The following is a 20,371-nucleotide window of genomic DNA, read 5'->3' as shown; positions in this document are numbered from 1 at the left end:
TGGATATAGTGCTTTGTTATAGATATTATATTTTGAAAAAAAACTTAAATCAAGTTACTTATATGTTAGATGAAAATTATTCACTTAACTTTAATAAAAATAAGATGATGTTTGTTTTACAAGCTCCCTATGCAACGCATGGGGAAGCACGTGTTAGTATCATTAATAACTCATCCACCAAGCCAGCTCAAAATATGACTTATCATTGGCTCTAGACTCATTTTACTATTCATAAGTCGAATTACATATGCTTTGGGCTTTGTGTTAGTTGATTGTAATTAATCTCTTGCATTGGGCTTTACAAAAGACATATAGTAGTATCCTAATCTAAAAACTTGTGTGATCTCTTTTTCCTACCTTGCCTCTCCCCCATGTGAGTACTCCTTGCTTCCTCCCTACCCTTTTTCCCTTTTCCTTGAGGCCCTCTACTCTCTCATGTCACTATCCCCCTTCTGCCTCCCTCGTCCTAATCTTATATTCAAAATTAAAAATCTTCTCCCACCAGGAAAGAGAAAGGGATATAAATAGGTACCTATGTGTTGACAGGGAAGCAAGATGCCGACTACGGTAGTGATAGAGAGGGAATAACGAGGAGGTTTACGGTCCTTTTTCTCAACAACGGACTCATCTTCCCCAGAATGCTAAAGAGGTTTGTAATCTTCCTCCATTCTTTCCTTTGTTTTGTTCTCTCCCTTCTTCCTTTTCCTTTGTTTTCATTTTGTAATAGTATCTTAATGAAAATGTTCTGACTATTTCATCCCCCTAACTTTTCATCATATCATAGATGACTCGGTTAAAGTTAGGGAAGGAAAGAAAGGCTAAGCAATATTTTAAGAACTAAAAGGATGCCATTGAAGCTGTTTAAAGCCATATTGATGTAGCTAAAGCACAACACAACTAAAGGTACCCCTTGAGTTATCAAATTATCCTCCTTGTGTACCCTTTATTTGCTATTTTCTTTTCATTAATTTTGCTTTTGTTTATTGTTCTTCAAATTGATTTTTACGATTGATCAAGCCATGAGAAATATCACTGTTAACTCAAGTGCACAAAAGAGAAAGGGGTGGCAGAAAGGTTAATTTTTTGATAAATACAATGTCAATAAGTTTGCCATATCTTGGACAATTTTCTCGTTAAACTACTAATTGTTTCAGAATTGCTGTTGTCCTATTCTAATATAATCTTCAACCCATATAATAAACTCAAGTTGAAGAATAAAAAGAAACCACACACTAATGATTTCAGTTTAGTAATAAACTATACATAAAGATAATAAATGCAAAATGCTATTAACTTAAGCTTTTTTTAACAGCCCTTTTACTCCATCATTGGCATTACTTATTGTACATTGTGGTTGTCTAATTTATTTTACCAATCAATATTAAAAATGCAAAGATTATGGTTATCTATGATTAGCTTTTATTTACTATTTGTAGTATGTGGTCATATCACAATAAGGGAACATGGCCAACAATTCTCTAACTGGTAAGTTTGATATTTAATCCTATCTTTAAGATCTATTTCATGGCAAGTACTTTCAAGTCTCGAGCACAACAATTTTGAGTAGATCTTTAACTAGCCATTGGATGAAGACTTTAGTTATTTGAAACTTTATGATTTTCCCCTCATTAAAATGATATCATCTAACCAACGATCATATCAATGATCAATCAGTGCACTTTAACCTGCCACCTTGCAACTAGATCTATTTGCCTTTTGCTTGACCTTTCTAAATGGCTCGTGTTTTGTAGCTCTTTACTTGATCTATCAATTACTCCATTTTCCTGATCAATGGTATTGCATAAAAACCTTGGTCATGCATATATAGCCATGTAGTGAGAAGCTAATAGAAATATGACACATGATAAGTAGACTTAAAATTTTGCTTGCAGATATATTGCCTTCATTCAACCTTTGCTCATTATTTCAATGTAGTAAAATGCTCATCATTTCAATGTACTTTCTAGCTGACATGAATATAAGGGAGTATATGCCATTGAAACCATAGAATCAAATAGAGTATTGTGGTATCATGTTTTGAATCAATGAATGTGTATATTGGTAATCTATAAATATAATTTATAAATATAACTGGAGATAAAGTAGAGTGCTAACTGCTCCAAATTAAAAACTATATATCGAATTCTTATGAATGCTATGAAACATTATTTTTGCATTCTCCCTTTCAACACAGAAGAAACCACATAAATAATAACAATGTCATCTTTATTGTTTGTGAAGTCCTGCAATTATATAGTAATTGTAAAGATCAACTTAACAAAGCATGCTCTCATTGTTAGATATCTCTTCTCCTCTTAAAGTCGTCTTAGGCTATGAGCTCTTATCTTTTGCTTAGGAAATTAGAAAATCGGATGTTTAAAAGGGGTGATAAAATGCCAATTGCACAAAAGTACTAATTAACGCCATAAAAGCAAAGTCAAGACATCCATGCCTTTAATGGAAGCTTATAATACTGATGAGTTTCTAGCCTTCCTATTACTTTTATATGATGCTCATTTGATTTTTTGTTTATGAAAAGGTTAAAAAGAAGGTGTGAAACAGTACAAAGTGCTTAGGTCAACCCAAAAACTACATAAAATGAGCAGGAAAGCAAGTCTGCAAATGTTTACTTTTTGTTCTCAAATATGAATTTTCAATACGCAACAAGGTTACCTTGGCTCTACTTCATTAGTTTAAAGTCCCCTTAGCATGTTTTTTTTTTGGTTGATACAAATAACAAATAAGGGTGTTGTCATTGTTGTTGGGTTGCATTTTTTTCATTCTCATCCCTTTACAGTTTTTGTAGTTCCCTTCCTTCCATGGTGCATCAAAAGTTTGGATAGATGAAAGATAAGCATGTAAGGATAGATGCTACTAGGGGCATTCACTAAAGCCACTTATTTGAAGCTTTTATGAACTTAACTAATAGTGAATATTATAGATAACCTTGAAATTTTGCTTGTAGATATAATGTCTTTCTTCTCCATATTTGATTGCATTGTCAAGAAAAGCTTATAGCCAGAAGAGTTCTAAAGATAGATGATTATGCTCAGTTAAAAAAAAAAAAAGGATAGCTGGTTATGCAGTATATTGAATAGAAGATTATGTTACTCTTAATTTGCACAATGTAGACAAAGATGTCTTATTTTCATACTTAAAATAGTTATGAGATGTCCTCAACCATTGGATCTTGTCTTATTTGCTTCCTTTGGCTGTGTTGCAGGTTTGATTAGATTCTTGGCTGTAATTCTGCTGAGCTGTCAAAACTTTCTGGTGCAACTGGAACTTATTTTGATGCTTCTATGAAATGATTGTGGTACGAAAAAGTGATGTCGTGGAGGTTACAAGGAGGCAGTACTAATTGGTGTTGTATTTGTTTTTAGTTGAGCCATACAATTTGAATTGATAGGGAAGGTTGCTTAAGACCATGCCGCATATGGCAATAGAAATTGAAACCAAAAGTATTAAAATTTGTTCCCCAACTTTCTGGTACTTTAAATCTTTGATTGTTTTGTCATTTTTTTCTACCATAATAAACAAGGGCATGGTCCAATTCTTTCTACCCATATGAAGTCAAATGCCTAAGAAATGTTTCATCAGTATAAAGGGCAATGATTCTCCCCCTTTCAGGATTCATTGTTAAGCTTTATGAGTTTTTTTTAAAAAAAAAGGAAAAGAAAAAACTTATCATTAAAGGCTTTTGTGAACTGGGATTTAGATTAATAATGAAGACATCTTTAGTGCATTGTTGTTTAATGCCTCCTTGTGCAGTCTTAATCCAAATATCTTTGTATTGTCCATTTGCTTAATGTGTTTATTATATGTTGTTATTCCATAATTAAGAAGCATAAAATGAAAAGTAAACAATTATAATTTATCAACTTCTCAAACATGAATGACAATGCTTACCTTTTCTGTCATCACTCGAAAATGTTGGTTCAAATACACTAGTATATCATTGTCACCAATACAATTAGGAAAAATGCAAATAAAGATTCCCAATATGTGAAATTGTGATTTGGGACTCTTAATTTGGAAAATGGCAAATAAAGACCCGATCCCATATTGCAAATATGAAATCTTGATGAAATGTTTGAAATACCCCTCGGCCAAGTAACAAGTTGACTATAAGAAATGACAAATTCACTTTAGCGAATGATAACTTCAGTAGACCAAATCACAATTTAGCTGAGGGTATGCTAAATGACAAGTTGACTATGGGAAATGACAAGTTCATTTTAGCGAATGACAACTTCAGTAGACCAAATCACAGCTTAGTCGAGAGGCATTTCAGACATTTCACCAAGATTTCACATTTACAATATGAGACCGGGTCTTTATTTGCTATTTTCTAAATTGGGAGTCCCAAATCATAATTTCACATATTAGGGGTCTTTATTTGCTATTTTCCTATAAAATTATGAAGTAAAGCTCACATTTTGTCCAAATGAATTATGAATCTCCTTATTTTAATGACAATTGAAGAAAATATAATCTCTAATAACAATATAAACTTTTTTTTTATGACAATGTGATGGTTTATCTAAAGTATTTATTATTTACCAAAATATTATAAAATCTTTAAAGATATGATTATTTAAACAATTTTTTATATAAAATTCTATATGTAAAAAAATGGCTTAGAAGTATAAATAATTAAATAAAATTTGTTAATTAATCATAATAGAAATAAGAGAGTGATTTCTTCAATTTCATCAAAAAATTTTAAACATCATAAAAATAAATTCTAATGAAATTGTTTATTATTTATTAAAATGTTACAAAATATTTACTTTTAACTTTCATTTCACATTTTTAACCAGATGGCAAAGGTATTTATTAAGCATACAATTATGTTTTAGGTATTTTTTTAACATAAAATTCTATTGCAAACAATTTTTTTTTTTAAGAAAAAACGTACGTACTGTTACAATGTCTAAATGTGATGGAACGTTGAAATGACAGAGGAAATGTTTTAGGAATTTTTAAACCTATAGTTTGAAGGTCTATTGCTGCCATAACCATTGTTGTGGAATCTCTCCATATTTCATGTAAGGTGTTTTTTTTCTCTTCAGATTTCTATGCCCATGCTGAGTAAATGTTTTTTGAAAAATATGAAGTATGAAATGTGCTGGGCTCTGTTAAAACATAACGAAGGACTCTCAATTGTAAATGAAAAATAAGGAAAAATAGGAAGAAAATCTACTGAATGCATATATATATTTAATAATCACTGTTCGGTCAAAGGCTGCTGTAGAGGAAAATTACAGCAATGAAGAAGAATTCAGAGAGAAGGGAAGAAGCTATTCAAAAAGGATAGAAGAAAATTTCCATAGAAAATGGAGAATCATAGCTATATTCATCGATATCGTACTCAATTCGTAACTTCTCTTTACATAGCCATTATCCTCCAAATCTTGATTGCTTCCATTACTTCTAGCCAAAACTTTTTGCCCCACTATTTGCAAGCCTCGGTCCATTTCTATATCATTGTGGAAAGCACTAGAATCCTAGACTACAAGTTGAAACTAATAAAGAAGGCATGCTAATTTCTTTTTTTTTTTTTTCCAAGAGAAAAGGCATGAAAATATTTGACTTAAAGATTAATGGAGGGTAATCTTAAGCAAACTTATGCTTGATGGTTTAATGAAAGTTTAAACTAGATAATTATGTTTTTAGAGACCCTTGTATTATTTCATGGTTGTAATATAACCTAATTTAAAACAATAAAAAAAACCCAGATACCATGTTTGTTTTTTGAGTTGGGACTAATTTTAAAAGATTTTAACCACAATTATGTGATAATTATCTTTTTTATTTTAATAAAAAATATTATAACTCCTGGTTTTATATAGAGAGAGAGGCGCTTTCACAACTTCTTAAGCTGAAATGGCTAGTAAGAGAAAAGGTTTCCTTTTTTTAGGATACTTTGGGAAATAGATCCAGTGAAAAAGGAGTGGGCCTTGTAGCTCAGAGGATTAGAGCACGCGGCTACGAACCACGGCGTCAGGGGTTCGAATCCCTTCTCGCCCACAACCGGCCAAAAAAGGGAGGACCTTTCTCTCTAGGGGTAGGAAAATCATGATCGGACATGCAAGTTATCTCTAATAAAACGATCTTCAGCAAAAGGTGACAGGCTAAGCTTCGCAAATGCCAAATAGTTTGGTTTCAATCACATTGTTAGGCTCGTAGGCTGGTGCAAAAAGATAAACATCTCCATTTTTATTTCATTTTTCCTTGAAGTTGACTTTGGTAAATGAGAGAAAACTTACTAGTGGTGAATATTTAAAAATAAAATGTTTTAGTAATTATGTAGTGATAGTGCCTAAAAATCATTCTATATGAGCAAAAAAAACTCAGCATTTTTAAAAAATTAATTGAATGGTCACTTGGTCATTACGGTATATGAAGATAAGATTACCCAGAATAATGTCTTTACACTATGGATACATTTGTTGAAGTCCTATGAAGGTAGATACACTGTAGTTGACTAATCTTATTAGCTAAGGGACTTGATCCACTAGAAAAAAATATTTGGTCTAGTGATAAAATTGAGATCTTTGAAACCAAAAGTATTTTGGGTTTTTTAAAGGTATCAACATATTTGATGTTAAATAATATATATATTATTTAGCTTGCCAACTCGTCCTGGCAGGCTCAAATAGGCATTTAGCCAACCCGCAGGCTCTAGTGGGCAGACGCACAACTAATGAATTAGCTTGTATTCATGACCCCAAAAGATCCTAACCTTTAAAACTTAACAAAAGATTTTAATTTCCCGTTTTAATGCATATAACCTTCCATTTACAAAATCATGATGGAGAATCTCATTTAGGGCTCCAGAAGCATGATATTAATATGAAGAGCCCAAGAAATTATGAAATCTTGTAGGTCCAAAGGTCCTTGTTTAAAATTAATTATTATGGTTCAATGATTAAAATACTCCTTATGTAATTTTAAAACTTATGGCCAAGAAGATTGGAACATGTGCTTTCTTGGTTCACCAAAATATTTGTGACCATTATGTTAAATGACCTTCTTTTTATAATAATAAAATTGTGAAGAATTATGAATTTGATGATAGATAACAAAACTTTAAAAATTATGTTTAATAGATCATATCAAATCAAGTGTTGAAGATGATGGAATTTAAATTTTAGCTTTATCCTTTACTTTATTATTCTCTTTGGAAAGAAATATTTATATTTTATTAAATAAAAGCAAAGTTCAAGAACCAAACTATCAAAAGGATCAAAGCCCAAGCAACAAAATCCTAACCCCAAACAACACTCCCAACACAAACCCCAACCCTAGGTCAAAGCTAGAAGGATCTTGTGTCATCACTACTACCACTGCTAGAAAAAAGAAGAACCACTAAAAACTATGTCTAAAATAGGGGATGAGGATTCATAGAACCACCCTAACAATCCTATCCCTTTTAACAAACCATCTGCTACCATGAGAGCAAACCCACCACCATGCAACTTCCATCACAGTGAAAAAACCACTGCTAGTAACAATGACACCATCTTAGTCTAATAAAACTCCAACCATCGCCCATCAAACTTTCCCAGATCCAAAGCCATCAAATCTGAGCAGAGAACCAGCATCCCATTGACAACCATACTAGAACAAGGTACATGGATCTAGAAAATGTATCGAATTGGAGCCTTCATGAAGAGATAATGAAACCTTGAGAGTCATCGATCTTCTCATAGCTTTTCATCCAACGTGGCATTACTGTTAGTGGCCGTATTGTAACATCCTTATTTTTATACCCATAATTTAATTAAATTTATAAATAAATATCTTTTAGTATCAAATTCATAGAAATTTAAATATAGGTAAATTATTTTTGAATTAATCATGATTGTCTATGTGTGAATGTGTGTGTGTGATATTACAGAAATAAATAACTATAGCACAATATAGAAGTCCCACATCGACTAATTACTAGAATGAGAGAGCCTGAGGAGCCTATATATAGGAGGTGGTAGGTGAAGTTTGGAGTGAGTAAACAATTTTCATACATCTCTGAGGCAATCTCAGAAAAGTGCTAGTTTTGAGTTTGTTAACCGTTAGATCAGACTACAATTGGTCAGCCCATTTGGGACATCTAAATCATCAATTTCAACAACTGGATCATCAATCCAATCTCTAAGTTCCAAGTTATTAGGTATATTTTCAATTTTCAACTTATTTTTTCAGATTTGGTAGATAAAGTCCTGAATAGTAAATTACCGTTTTTAAATTTATTCACCGTTAGATTGAGCCATAATTTGGAGAATAGAATCATGATAGATATAAAATTAAATTAAATTATCAAATCAATATTTTAACTTTTGTAGTGAGAATAACCTAGCTTGCATTAAATTTATTCATCTAAGTCCTTCAAAGATAGAACATAGATTATAAATTAGGGTTTTTCTATCTATGTTATGAATTTGATGATTCTAACGAGATAATCCAATAATTAAAGGATATTTAAGTTAAGAAAAATTTAGGAAATAAGTCTAAATCATATATATATGTTCTCACTCCAAACCTTAGAAAAATGCCTCTTGAGTTAGAATTCTTAGTAAAAGTTGAAGCTTTTAGAGGAGGAGTTAGAGGCTAGGATTTTGTGAGTAGCTTACTCTAATACAATAGAGATAACATTTTAATTTTATTTGTAGATATAAACCCTATTGTGGTGTTTTCAAAGTTGCACCTTAATTGTATTTGACTGTTAGCTAGGACACCAAGTAACTAAATTTCTATCTGTTACATGCTCTAGTATGAGGTTAGGGAGTGGTTTTATAACCAATTTTTGTATACATATATTATTTTTTGTATGAATTGTCTTAGGGGATGCTATTTTGAAAAAGATTAAAATCGTTTGTGTTGTTAGAAATTAATGATTATTATTGAGGTATTATTCTGGAATTCGGTTAATTATGCATATAAATATGTTATTGTGAACCTTATGTATCTAGTTTAGATGGGGGAAGGAGATGACTGGAGTTACTAAGATTTATATACTTGCCACATGGTATTGGCCTCTATAAGGAGCTTTATGGTTGGCCTCTATTCTTGTCCCACTAGTTCTCTAAGGGATTGCGACACCCCACTAGTTCTTCGAGAGGGAAACCATGATCCACTAAGTGCTCTATAGACATTGGCAAGCTTGTGAGAGTAGCCAATCATATGACAAGACTTAGCCCATGGGTTCAGTCAACAGAAATAAGGAGGAGATAAAGTTGGATTTGGGAGTTATATTTGCATGTTTAATTTGAATGATTCCTAAGTTACCATCTTATGGATAAGATAACAGTTATATTATTTTTTAGATTGATCAATTCCTGAGTTACTATCTTGTGGATAAGATAGTAGTTATATTATTTTTGAGATTGACCAAGATATTTTGAGACTGGCTAATAAATATGGTAAATATATTCTAACTGCTAAGTGAAAATATGTTTGTTTCAAAAAAGCATATTCCCCAGATACCTCATTAGCCCATGCTAGTATGTATGATAGGTAGGGATTTAGTTATTGAGATGTTTCCTCACTCCCGTTGTTTTACCATTTTCAGGAAATAATACGTCAGCAGGACCTTCAAAGAAAACTCCTGAGGCTAATAGCTATAGCTAATCATGTAGAGGTTTTGGGCTTTACTTTATGTAATCTTTTAGTATATTGCTACATATTAGGACTGCATTCATTTGGAACTTATTTTACTTTATCATACTTTTATGTTGTTTGCCTTGATTAATGTATTGCACCTTCTATAGTTAGTTTATTTTGTCTGGACACTGGCTTGGAGTGCTGGTAGTGGGCTTGAGGCCCTTAGGTTGAATGTGATGGGATTATTTGTGGATCTACGATGTGATAATGGTAATTTATTAAGTTTAGTCTTTGTTAATGTCAATTGAGATAGTCAAATATGAACTATTGTTATAATTTATCAATCAAGGGTGTGCTGTTTTATAACTAGGCTAGCTATGTCTAATCTTTCCTAACGTGGGTTGTATGTGAATGTGCTATATGATAATGCATGTTGATTACAAATGATAAGTTATTTTTTTCCCTAACCATGATAGCCTTAATTGAAGTTGAATGCCTTTCTATCATGGTTAGCTCCGTAAAGATGTGATTGCTTCTAAATAACCGTGATAGACTATGTCTATTGGTTTTATTCTTTTCTATCGTGGTTAGTTCTAATTAGGTAAGTGACGACCTTACACATATCATTTTAGATTTGACAAGCACTAATAAGAAAGAGAGGAAAACAAAGAAAGAAAACCAAACCCTTAAAATTGAGAAACCCTAGCCAAACAACCTTCTCTTTGGCAAGGTGCCAGAAAACTAAAGCATATTCACACAGGAAAGGAGTAAAGGAGAGCTCTCATGAAGGAGAGAATATGAAGAGTATTAATTTAAACTATCCTTTACTTTATTTACTTGTAATGGTAAATAGTTTATGTATAACTCAAATGTTTTCTCAATGCTCTTAGTTTATTCATGCCAAATGATTTGATGAGAAAAATTAGTTTCGAAATTGAGGTCTGTCTATTATGTCATATTCGTCTACTCATCGCATCATTGAGGATTCGTTTAATGAGCAATATTTGTCTAATATTGTTCTATTTGAACTAATGCTAATTTCTGGAAACTCATTCTATTCATCTCCTAAAACCATTCATTGACTCATGTTCAAGGCTAGTACAATTGTTTTGTTTTCAATTTGCTTATTCATCTATTACAATATATTTGAATAATCTACTCTGAAAAATTCTTAGGAAAAGAAGTAAATTTAGGAACCATAAAGCCAAGTTGAAAATAAAAATTAACCCCAATGGCTTGTTTGCGAGAGTCTTTTCATGTCTAGGGCTAATAATATTGAAATTAGGAACCATGTTTTCATCCCTTCCAAAAGCAACTTCATTGCCAAAATTTAAAATAAATTTAATAGACTCTATGCTCGTTGATTATGTAGTAATATAGTGGAACATAGTGGTCTTTTGGTCTTGTAGAGTAATTACCAAATGCTTTGCGAATTTAATGAAAATAAGTCTTGTCACAAGAATTTTAATGTGATTTTCCCATGTTAAACAGAAGTTGACAAAAACTTTGTCTTCTCTTGATTATTTATGTTCTTAAAGTGGTTAAAGTTAAAATCTCTGCCCAAAATGTGTATTTTCCTAGTGGGTACGTTACTATTATATGTGCAAAATTTATATCAAATGTTGCATTAGGCATTCACTTATATGCTTACAAATGTAAATGGATAAAAGTTTACTCGATGGTGTTGCTAGTATAAGCTTGTTGACTTATGAATGATCCATTTGGATTGGCAGTGAAAAAAGTAGCTTATTTTTAATATAACTTAGAAAAGTAAGATTGGATAAATGTTAAATTGGGTAAGGTGAATTGTATTTGGATTGGAGTTTTAAAAGGTTAGTTTATAAAAGTAAGATTGATAAAAAGTTGTTTGGATTATGATTGCGTAAAAATAAGTTTGTTTGTAAAATTATCAAAATGGGTATGAGTTTTAATAAATAATGAAACATGATTAAAAAAATGATTTTACATTATACAATGAATTTAAATTAATTTAATATGAAGAAGTGAAATTTAATGGGTGAATTAATTTTTAAAACTTTAGAGAAATCATAAAAAACTATTTTAAATATAAAGTGAAACATGATTTAAAAAACATGAATTTACATAATACAATGAATTTAAATTAATTTAATATGAAGAAGTGAAATTTAATGAGTGAATTAAATTTTAAAACATTAGAGAAATCATAAAAAAATTATTGTAAATATAAAGTGAAACATAATTTCAATGGATAAAAAATTTTTGAACTCTAATTCATCGTATTGTAACAAGGTGAAATGAAATAATATTACATAATTAATTAACTGATAAGAGATGGATAATTTGGTCTCTAATTGCATCACGGATGCGATTCATATGTGATGAAAACTGTGATATTACATTTGAAGATGATGGTTGACCAGCTTTAGCCTGATCATATTCACCAACTATATTACTATTTTTAGCTTCTACAAAAAAGGTGTCGAAGCTTGAATGTCTCCTCATAAGGTTATGAATAGCCATTGTTACACAAACCATGTTCATTTGTGTTTGGAACTTGTAACTATGCATATTTTGTAAGATTGAAATCTATTCTTCCAAACACCAAATGTTCTTTCTATTGTGCACCTTAAAGTGAAATGATAATAAGTGAAGGCTTCATTACTATTTCGGAATCCTACCTGTTGTTGGAAGTCTAGAAGGTGGTAGCGCTCATATCTGTACGAACCTAGATATCCATTTGGTGTTGGGTATCTCGCATCAACCTAGTAATATTTCCCTACTGATTCATGAAATAATTTGTGACATTGTGAAATTAATAAAAATATAAAATAATTAAAAATTAGCTTAATTGAAGCTTATAAATATATACCTGGAGGTGGATGAAGGAAATTTAGAGTTGAATTTGTAATAGCATTGTCAAATACACAAGCATCATGTACAAATCCCTCCCATCCTGCCACACAAAAGTGAAACACATATCCCAATCATATATGGCCATGACATTTTGTGTTGGAATTCCCTTTCTGCCAATAAATTTGTCTCGTTTTGTAGCAGGGACAACACACGGTATATGAGTGCCATCAATTGCTCTGATTGCATCCTTAAAAAGTGGATAATAATGTGGATCATCCTCAATTTTTCTGTGAGTTTCATGAAATGTAGGATCTACAGGTCAAATAAGTTCCCTTGATAGATTAAGACAAGCTTGCAGTACATTGTAAAACTACCTATTTACCGTTTCCCCTGAACGTTGAAATCGTTTTTAGATCATCCTATTACATTGTCCATGCAACCGTGTTTAAAAACATTGCAATCATTTTTTCAATTCCTATGTACTTAGACTTCCATAAACCATGTTCCTCCAATTTAGCACATAAGAGGTGGAAAACATATTTATCCACTCTAAACATTTCATGATATCGATCATCGTGACCCGCCAAAATGCCTTCGACACATAAATTTCCTATCTGCTCACTAGTTTTGTAGGGCTGTTTAAACATGTACATTTCACAATAATGACCCACCAATGCACCTACTACTTCATATTGTGTTAATTCATTATTAATCATGGATAACCATGTTGAATGGCCATCTACATTCCCTTCATTCCACTATAAATCATTATTCCAATTCCCCAAAGTATCTTCATTCCATAGTGAGTTATCATTCCAATTGGCCATTGTATAATTAACCCTGTAATTGTAGTCAGGAGAAAGGGTAAGCATTATAACTAGCAACTAAATATTTTTCATACTATAAACAGATAAACCAAATACATAAATGACAAGTCAAAATTATCGTAAATATATTACATACTGATTAATTAAGGTCTTATAATAGGCCACATCAGTTCATGTTAAAACACAAATCAATTCAAGTTAACAAGTACAATAGCAATAGTGAAATTAGTAAATCCTAAATTCCAGGTCCCTTCCATGTGTCTGGGTCTTGTACTGCCGGTATCAACCACCTCAACAACTTGCGTTTATTATGCATAAATATTATATAAGCTTACCTAGCCCACCTTAACCGCATAAGCATTTTAGCACATGCATGATATAGTTTATTATCATCATTAAGCTCTTCAAGGTTAGCTAGGTGTGCCTAAACTTTGTCACTTGAGTGGGGATCGTCGTTCAAGATTACTACTCGCTGCTCAGAACCAGCTGCTATGACACTAAAGCTATCAATAATTTTAGTAGAGGCAACAATTTTTTTTTCTTGTTCACATCAAATGTCTCACCCCTTTTCCTCTTTCTATAGCTTCCCGAACCACCTAGTCCACTACTCATGGGGTTGTTTAAGTTACAACTAGCCAAGTCATCTGTCATCCCTGCATTGGCTGTTAGCCTAACACCAAAATTTTCATCTTCATTATCCCCTGACCCTTCCTCTTGGTCCAAAAAGACTCTATAAACATTCTCCTCCTCTTCTGTGTCAGTCTGTAGGGCATGTATTGGTTGAGACTATGAGGCTGATGGTGCGTACATATAGTCTCCTAAAGCCATAACATCTTTGAGTATTTTCATCAAATCTGATGCAAACATTAACTCTGATGTCTAAATTTCTTGAAATCGGGGTTCACTTACATTAACAGAATTAGGCAGAATCAAAAAATGTCTAAACTGATATTCGAAATTAAAACTCAACCAACGAAAATAGTTAGCAGTAATTTTCATTGCTACCACTCATTAAAGGCCAACACCCTATTTGTGGTTGTATCATAACCAATACCGGTCTCTCTAGACATCAGTGATTCCCATAACTTCCAATCTTTTCTTAATATGTCAAATCTAGTCTTCAGTTGTTTCCTATCATAATTTTTCCCGCTCCTTTCCTTAAAATTGTTTTCAATTTTAGTCCAACTAGCCCTTGTAAATGATGTTCCTTATCATTTCTTTTGCAATATTTGCTCAGCACAAACATCGATTGGAATTTTAGTTGTGTAAGGATCCCATGTCGCCTTTCCTTTATCGTTTTCCATTTCTCTATGAAATGCAAAGCACAAAAAATGTTCATGTAAAAGCTATATTATGTAAGAAATAAGTTGTACCAAATAAAAATATATGTTACTTGCATAGTCTGCTCACCTAAATTTCAGAAGAAATCCTAAGACATAAAGAATTCCAAACATTGCGTGTTATTTTCTTTTTGCATTTCAAATATTATTATCTAACAAATAACGATAATATTTTATCAAGTAATAAAATATACCTTATATGCCATATATCAAACATTATTTCAAGAGTAGCTTTCAAATTCATCATACATGGTTTTGTTCAAAGACAGCATGCCCACCTTAATTGAAATGTGTAGTTTTTTTTTTCAAACTTTTCATTAAAAAAGAAAGGTTTGCAAATTATTTGAATACAACTGAAAAACCAACATCAACTTTGGTTTTAATTTTATATATGATATTGATAAATTTATATTAATATCAATTGATGATTCACATTAATGATGATTGTTAAAATTCTTTTTTATTTATTTAAATTGTATAAAATCTCAATTTCTACCATTGAATTTTATATTTTCTATTTCATTCTATTGTTTTAAAGCTTAAAAAACAAGCCTTATTTTCAAACGAAGGCTGCTAAAGGTAGATCGGACAGTATATTCCATTAGGAGGCTAAGATCTCCACTCACAGCTCACATGCACCGATAGACGGCGGTGACCTCAGTTGGAGATAGCGACAGCAACTCATCCAACAGCAGAGAGGGGTCATGGGTCAGCTCTAGTAAAAAAAACAGAGTGAATAATAAGGGAATAATGGTAGGAGTGAGAGAAAAATAAAGGAGAGAATAATTCTGACACACACAACAGTCCATAAGCTCTTCAAATAAGCTCCCTCCCACAGTTTATTTTCAAACGCATAGTTGTCCAGCTTGTGGCCCTCAAGCTCAATAGCCCATAAGCTGTGTCAAACAGGATCTGATTTTTCAATCGGGCTTCTCCTCAAAATAAGTTGTGCTAAACAAGCACTGAATATTGCTTATGTGGTTGGGTGAGAATTTGCTGATGTATTTGCCATGGCTACATCTTGAAAACACTATTTGGCAACTTCTAGGTATTAGTATATTCCTTTCCTATGAGACTTGTTTCTATTTGTAAGAAATATTTAGAGGACGTCTTAATTTTTTTGTTAATTTTTTATTGTGTTCCCCTTTAATTACTCATTTTAATATCAATATATTTTTTTATCAAACAACCTTCAAAACATTACTCCCTCTTTCATTCACACACTTTTCCTCTATAAATAAGGGTATTTTGAGGGGAAAAATTAGTTTTTTAAATATATTTATTGTTTGTAACTAATTTTAACCAACTTTTTTAATCAATATAATTTGATCTAATATTTCTCATTAAAAACAACAGAGGGAGTATTAAGTAATTCTTTTGGGGAATCTTGAGCAATTGGGTGGTGGGTTGTGTGGACTCCTTGGGATTGTGTAAACAATGGTAAGGGACCCGATATGAATTCTTGGAATTAATAGTTGACTCTTGCAACAATAAATTTTATAATTTAATTAATGTAGAAGATGATGAGGATTTATAAGAACCTTTAATTACTCAAGTGGGTAAGATGACGACAATTTAAGCAAAACAAGTGGTTTATATTACATCAACAAGTATCACATGTCTTTTATATATCAATATTGTTTTCATGAGATGAAAGCGACAAATTAACAACTACAATTTGATAGAATAGCTCTTAAAGGTTGAGCTTTATGCAAAGTAATCCTATTGTTTTAACTCATATCCATCTCTTCTAGCTCTAACCCATATGGGAGCTTCCAATCAAAGTGATATATAAGAGAGGCCAACATAAAGCCAAGAGCCCTAGAAGCCAAGGGCAAGTCAGGCACATCGTCCTACCAGTACTAAAAGGAATAAACTCAAAATTGTTGCCCTTAAAATCAATCTCACTTTCCAAAAACCAAACTAGGGCCTTCCTATATGCTTGGGTCTCTTCCCATTGCCCACACATTTGTAAGAATCTGTGCATTTTTGGGCACTAAAAAGCGAGATAACTTTACATCATAATTTGCTTCGTGGGGTAGTAGAAATGGTGCTGGTGGGTGTAGTCATAAGTTCTCTTATATTACAGCTTGCAAGAAAGGTAACTTTGAGACCATCAACTCATTAAGTTGCACACTGTTTTTATGAAGAAGTTGTTGGAGTTCTGTTTTGGCCTTTGCCTTTTTTTTTTTGGGTTTCGTATTAATTCTGCCATTGCCCATTCTAATGTGCTTGATGTTGTGTCAGTCCCTGCCAAAAATAAATCCTGAAATAATATCAAGCAATAATGAATAAACACAGTTGAGTATTAAACATGTACATTTATTTTAAAAAAAAATTGACTTTTAACATGACAAAAATCATCATTAAAAGTCAAAACGTCATTTTTAAGGTTTTGAGCGTAGGCAAAAAGTTGTTGATTTAGTAGTTATCAATAAGTCGATGCTCAAAGTGGTTACTGAAAGTCTTTTTTTTCCCCTTGCAATGCTATATATAAAGGTAAACTTCCCTCTAGTATTATTTTCAAAGTGAGTTTGGGAAATAAAAGCTGGGAATTTAAGCAAATTTATTTTGGAGACGAAATATTCAAATTAAATATACTCACTATGAATAAATGAAGAACGTCAACACGACTCAATTGTGAAGAATCATCTAGGATGATATCAAGTAACGAATCCAACACATCATTGTAATCTTTGGACTCCATGTTCGAACCTCTAAAACCCAATCTCTCTTCCAAAATATTTTCAAAAAGCGCATATAACTTTTTACAGTAACCTCTCATCCTTGCACGAACGCGTTGTAGATCCAGAAAACTCAAAGTAGGAAAAAGATTGGAAACATTAGCCCTTCCAGCTTCATGCAGAACCCCAATCACCAGCTTCTTATACTCATGACTCTTATTAGAACCATAACAGGCAAAATCCACAGAGAAAAGCATGTTTGATATTGAATTGAGAACTCTGGTAAAGGTAGCCTCAGCCAAATCTATAGCCTCACCTTTAATGGAATATTCATGCACATGATTGATTAAGTCTCTAACCTTGCTTTGACGTAGAAGCTGGGTAGAGTCTAGCTTTAGAGTGGAGAACAAATTTGTAACACTTTAGAGTGGAGAACAAATTTGTAACACAAGCTCGTCAAAGGGCTCTCCACTGAGGCTAAATAGGAAGCCATGCTATGGAGAATTTGTGGTGGTCAAGAGCTCGAGCACTGTCAGGAAGATTCGACCAGAGAAGTCTAGGTCATGATTGTGAAAAGCTTCTTTGGCTATTTTGGAGAAGAGATTACTATAATGGTTCTTGTGCCTAACTTAAGAGACATAATTTGTCCATAACATTTGGAGAGGTTGGTGATAGATAAGAGAGGGTTGGAGCCAATCTCTAAGATGTTTCCAATGATAGGGTAGGGACAAGACCCTGGTGGAAACTTGTGTGAAGACGAAGATGAAGAAGAGACAGAAGAAGTAATTGTGCACTTGTGATTCGATTCTGAATTATCTTCTTAAAGTTTGAGAGATTTGTTCGACACTCGTTTGATGAAGGTGATATAGATGATGAGAAACGTTGCAAAGAGAACACAAGTTAGAAAGAGGACTAGTGTTGTGTTGTCGTCCATGGCTTCTTTCATTGTTTTCCTTTGGCTAACCAGTACTATTTATACTCCTCTGGTCCTTAATATAAGACCCATTTAACTAATTTGATTAGATTAAAGAAGTTAGGTAAGTTAGTTAATTATAAGGAAAGTGACACATTTTTCCTAAAACACTATAATCATCTTTATTAATACCACCTCTCCCTCTTCTACTTGATTATAGTTGAGGGAGTATCCATAGGGGTAATTTAGAGAAAATTGATAAATATGAGAAATGGGTCTTATATTTAGGACCAAAACCAACTCAAAAATTGAGTCCTATATTAAGGACCGGAGGTAATTACTTAGACAGTTTGGATTAGCTTTTTTTAAAATAATTTTACGGTATTCAAGGTAAATAAGTGAAAAGAGTTTTATCTCGAATTATACGAAAATATTTTTTTTAAATGCTTATAGGGGTTGACTATTTATAATTACTTAGACAGTTTTGATGGATTTTTTTTTAAAAATAATTTTACGGTATTCAAGGTAAATAAGTGAAAAGAGTTTTATCTCGAATTATACGAAAATATTTTTTTAAAATGCTTATAGGGTTTGAATTGATAAATACTCACAATTCACACTACTATAATATATTATAGGGAAAATTAATTTGCAGGTCCTCCTAGTTTTGCTTGATTTTTGATTGGTCCCTGAATTTTTTTTTCCTTTTTATTGAATCCATTAACTTTTTACAGTTAAATCTGTTAATCCCCACAATTAAATATCAATAATAGTGTTACAATTTTCTGTTAGTGACATCAGAAAGGTCTCTTCTCTCCTTCCACGAAGTCGTAGAAGTCCAGTTGCAAAATAGAAGAACAAGTTATATTTATTATGCGCACATACATCAAGATCATCTTCAAAAAATTGTTTGTAGCATGTTAGTAAAAAAAAAAAAAGAACTTTTTGTGCTAGAGATAATCAAACTGGTTTTCTGGGTTTTAGATGTGTAGGACGAAGTTGAAGCAGACAGAGGTAGTGTTAGAAGAGGTGTTGTGAGACATTAAAACTGAAGAGAATAGAAAGCTTCACAAAGAGCTTCAAGAACTGAGAGCTTTGAAGACTACTTTAATTTAAACTGATCCTTCATGCAATTACCACCCACTAACTTGACCCATCTGTCCCTCTTGTGGCCACCAACAATTCTGCTGCCGTCACCTACAGATGCTACTTCCTATGTAAGTTCTTTTGCGACCAAAGCCATGGAAACAAGAGCCACTATTTAACCTGCCTCATCCAAAGCCATTGAATTTTCTCTAAGAAAACTGAATTTGTATCCTTTTGTTCACGCCAAAACCCACCATTATCATCCCTACCCATTCACACCCCACCTGAGCTCAATTGGCGTAGATAGAATCTTGATGAGTTCCTGAGAAGTAGAACTTAAGATTTGATCATGTGTGTTCAGGTATATTGAGTGCTGCTGAATGATGGAGTTCATGATCGGTCTTCCTAAAAGATTTATTCTGTACATATGGATGATGAAGAGAACCTTGAAAGCTTTTTTGGGTTGATCATTTGGAGTTTTGATACTGATGGGTTTTCTTTCTTTTATTAATTTTAGTTGTCGTCACTTTAATTGCACTGTGTTTATGGGCTTTCATCATATGTAAAAGAGAAAGAGGATTATAGACGGTGAAAAAAGAAATCATAGAAGAAGGGAATGAATACAATATAATTGGAGGAATGAGTGGAGGAGAGAGAGGAGCTCAGTCAACCATAGGTTATGGCAAAAGGAGAGAGAAGGAGATGTTTCAATGTCACGGACGGAAATTGTAACGGTGTTACTTCATATTTAACGGTAGGGAGTAATGAATTTAACAGTAAAAAAATTAAAGGATTTAATAAAAATAAAAATAAGTTTAGGGACCTAATTCAAAATGGAGTAAAACTATAAGGACTTTCAAATTAATTTTCCCTATATTATACATAAGATGTGGCACAGAAACATACACTCGTCACCGTCGCATGTTATTGACTATACGTGATGGATTGGGATATATAGCGTTACTAGTCCATGCATCATAAAACTATTTCCTAATTAACTCAAAATAGTTTAAAATAATGCTAGCCGAAAATTTCTAAAGGACTCAAAATAGTTTAAACTAATGCTAGTCAGAAATTTCT

General features: G+C 32.3%; 1 pseudogene; it reads right to left on the bottom strand.

Annotated features, from left to right (window-relative positions):
- Window positions 1–7,535: 7,535 nt before the first annotated feature.
- LOC114760816 (cytochrome P450 76C4-like) lies at window positions 7,536–19,490 on the bottom strand (annotated as a pseudogene).
- Window positions 19,491–20,371: the final 881 nt, after the last annotated feature.

The sequence above is a fragment of the Neltuma alba genome, unplaced genomic scaffold, assembly GCF_004799145.2.
Source record: "Neltuma alba isolate B1F8T4 unplaced genomic scaffold, ASM479914v2 tig00011023_pilon, whole genome shotgun sequence".
Taxonomy (NCBI): Eukaryota; Viridiplantae; Streptophyta; class Magnoliopsida; order Fabales; family Fabaceae; genus Neltuma; species Neltuma alba.
The sequence above is the reverse complement of the archived record's forward strand: the minus strand, read 5'-3'. Positions and strand labels throughout refer to the sequence as shown.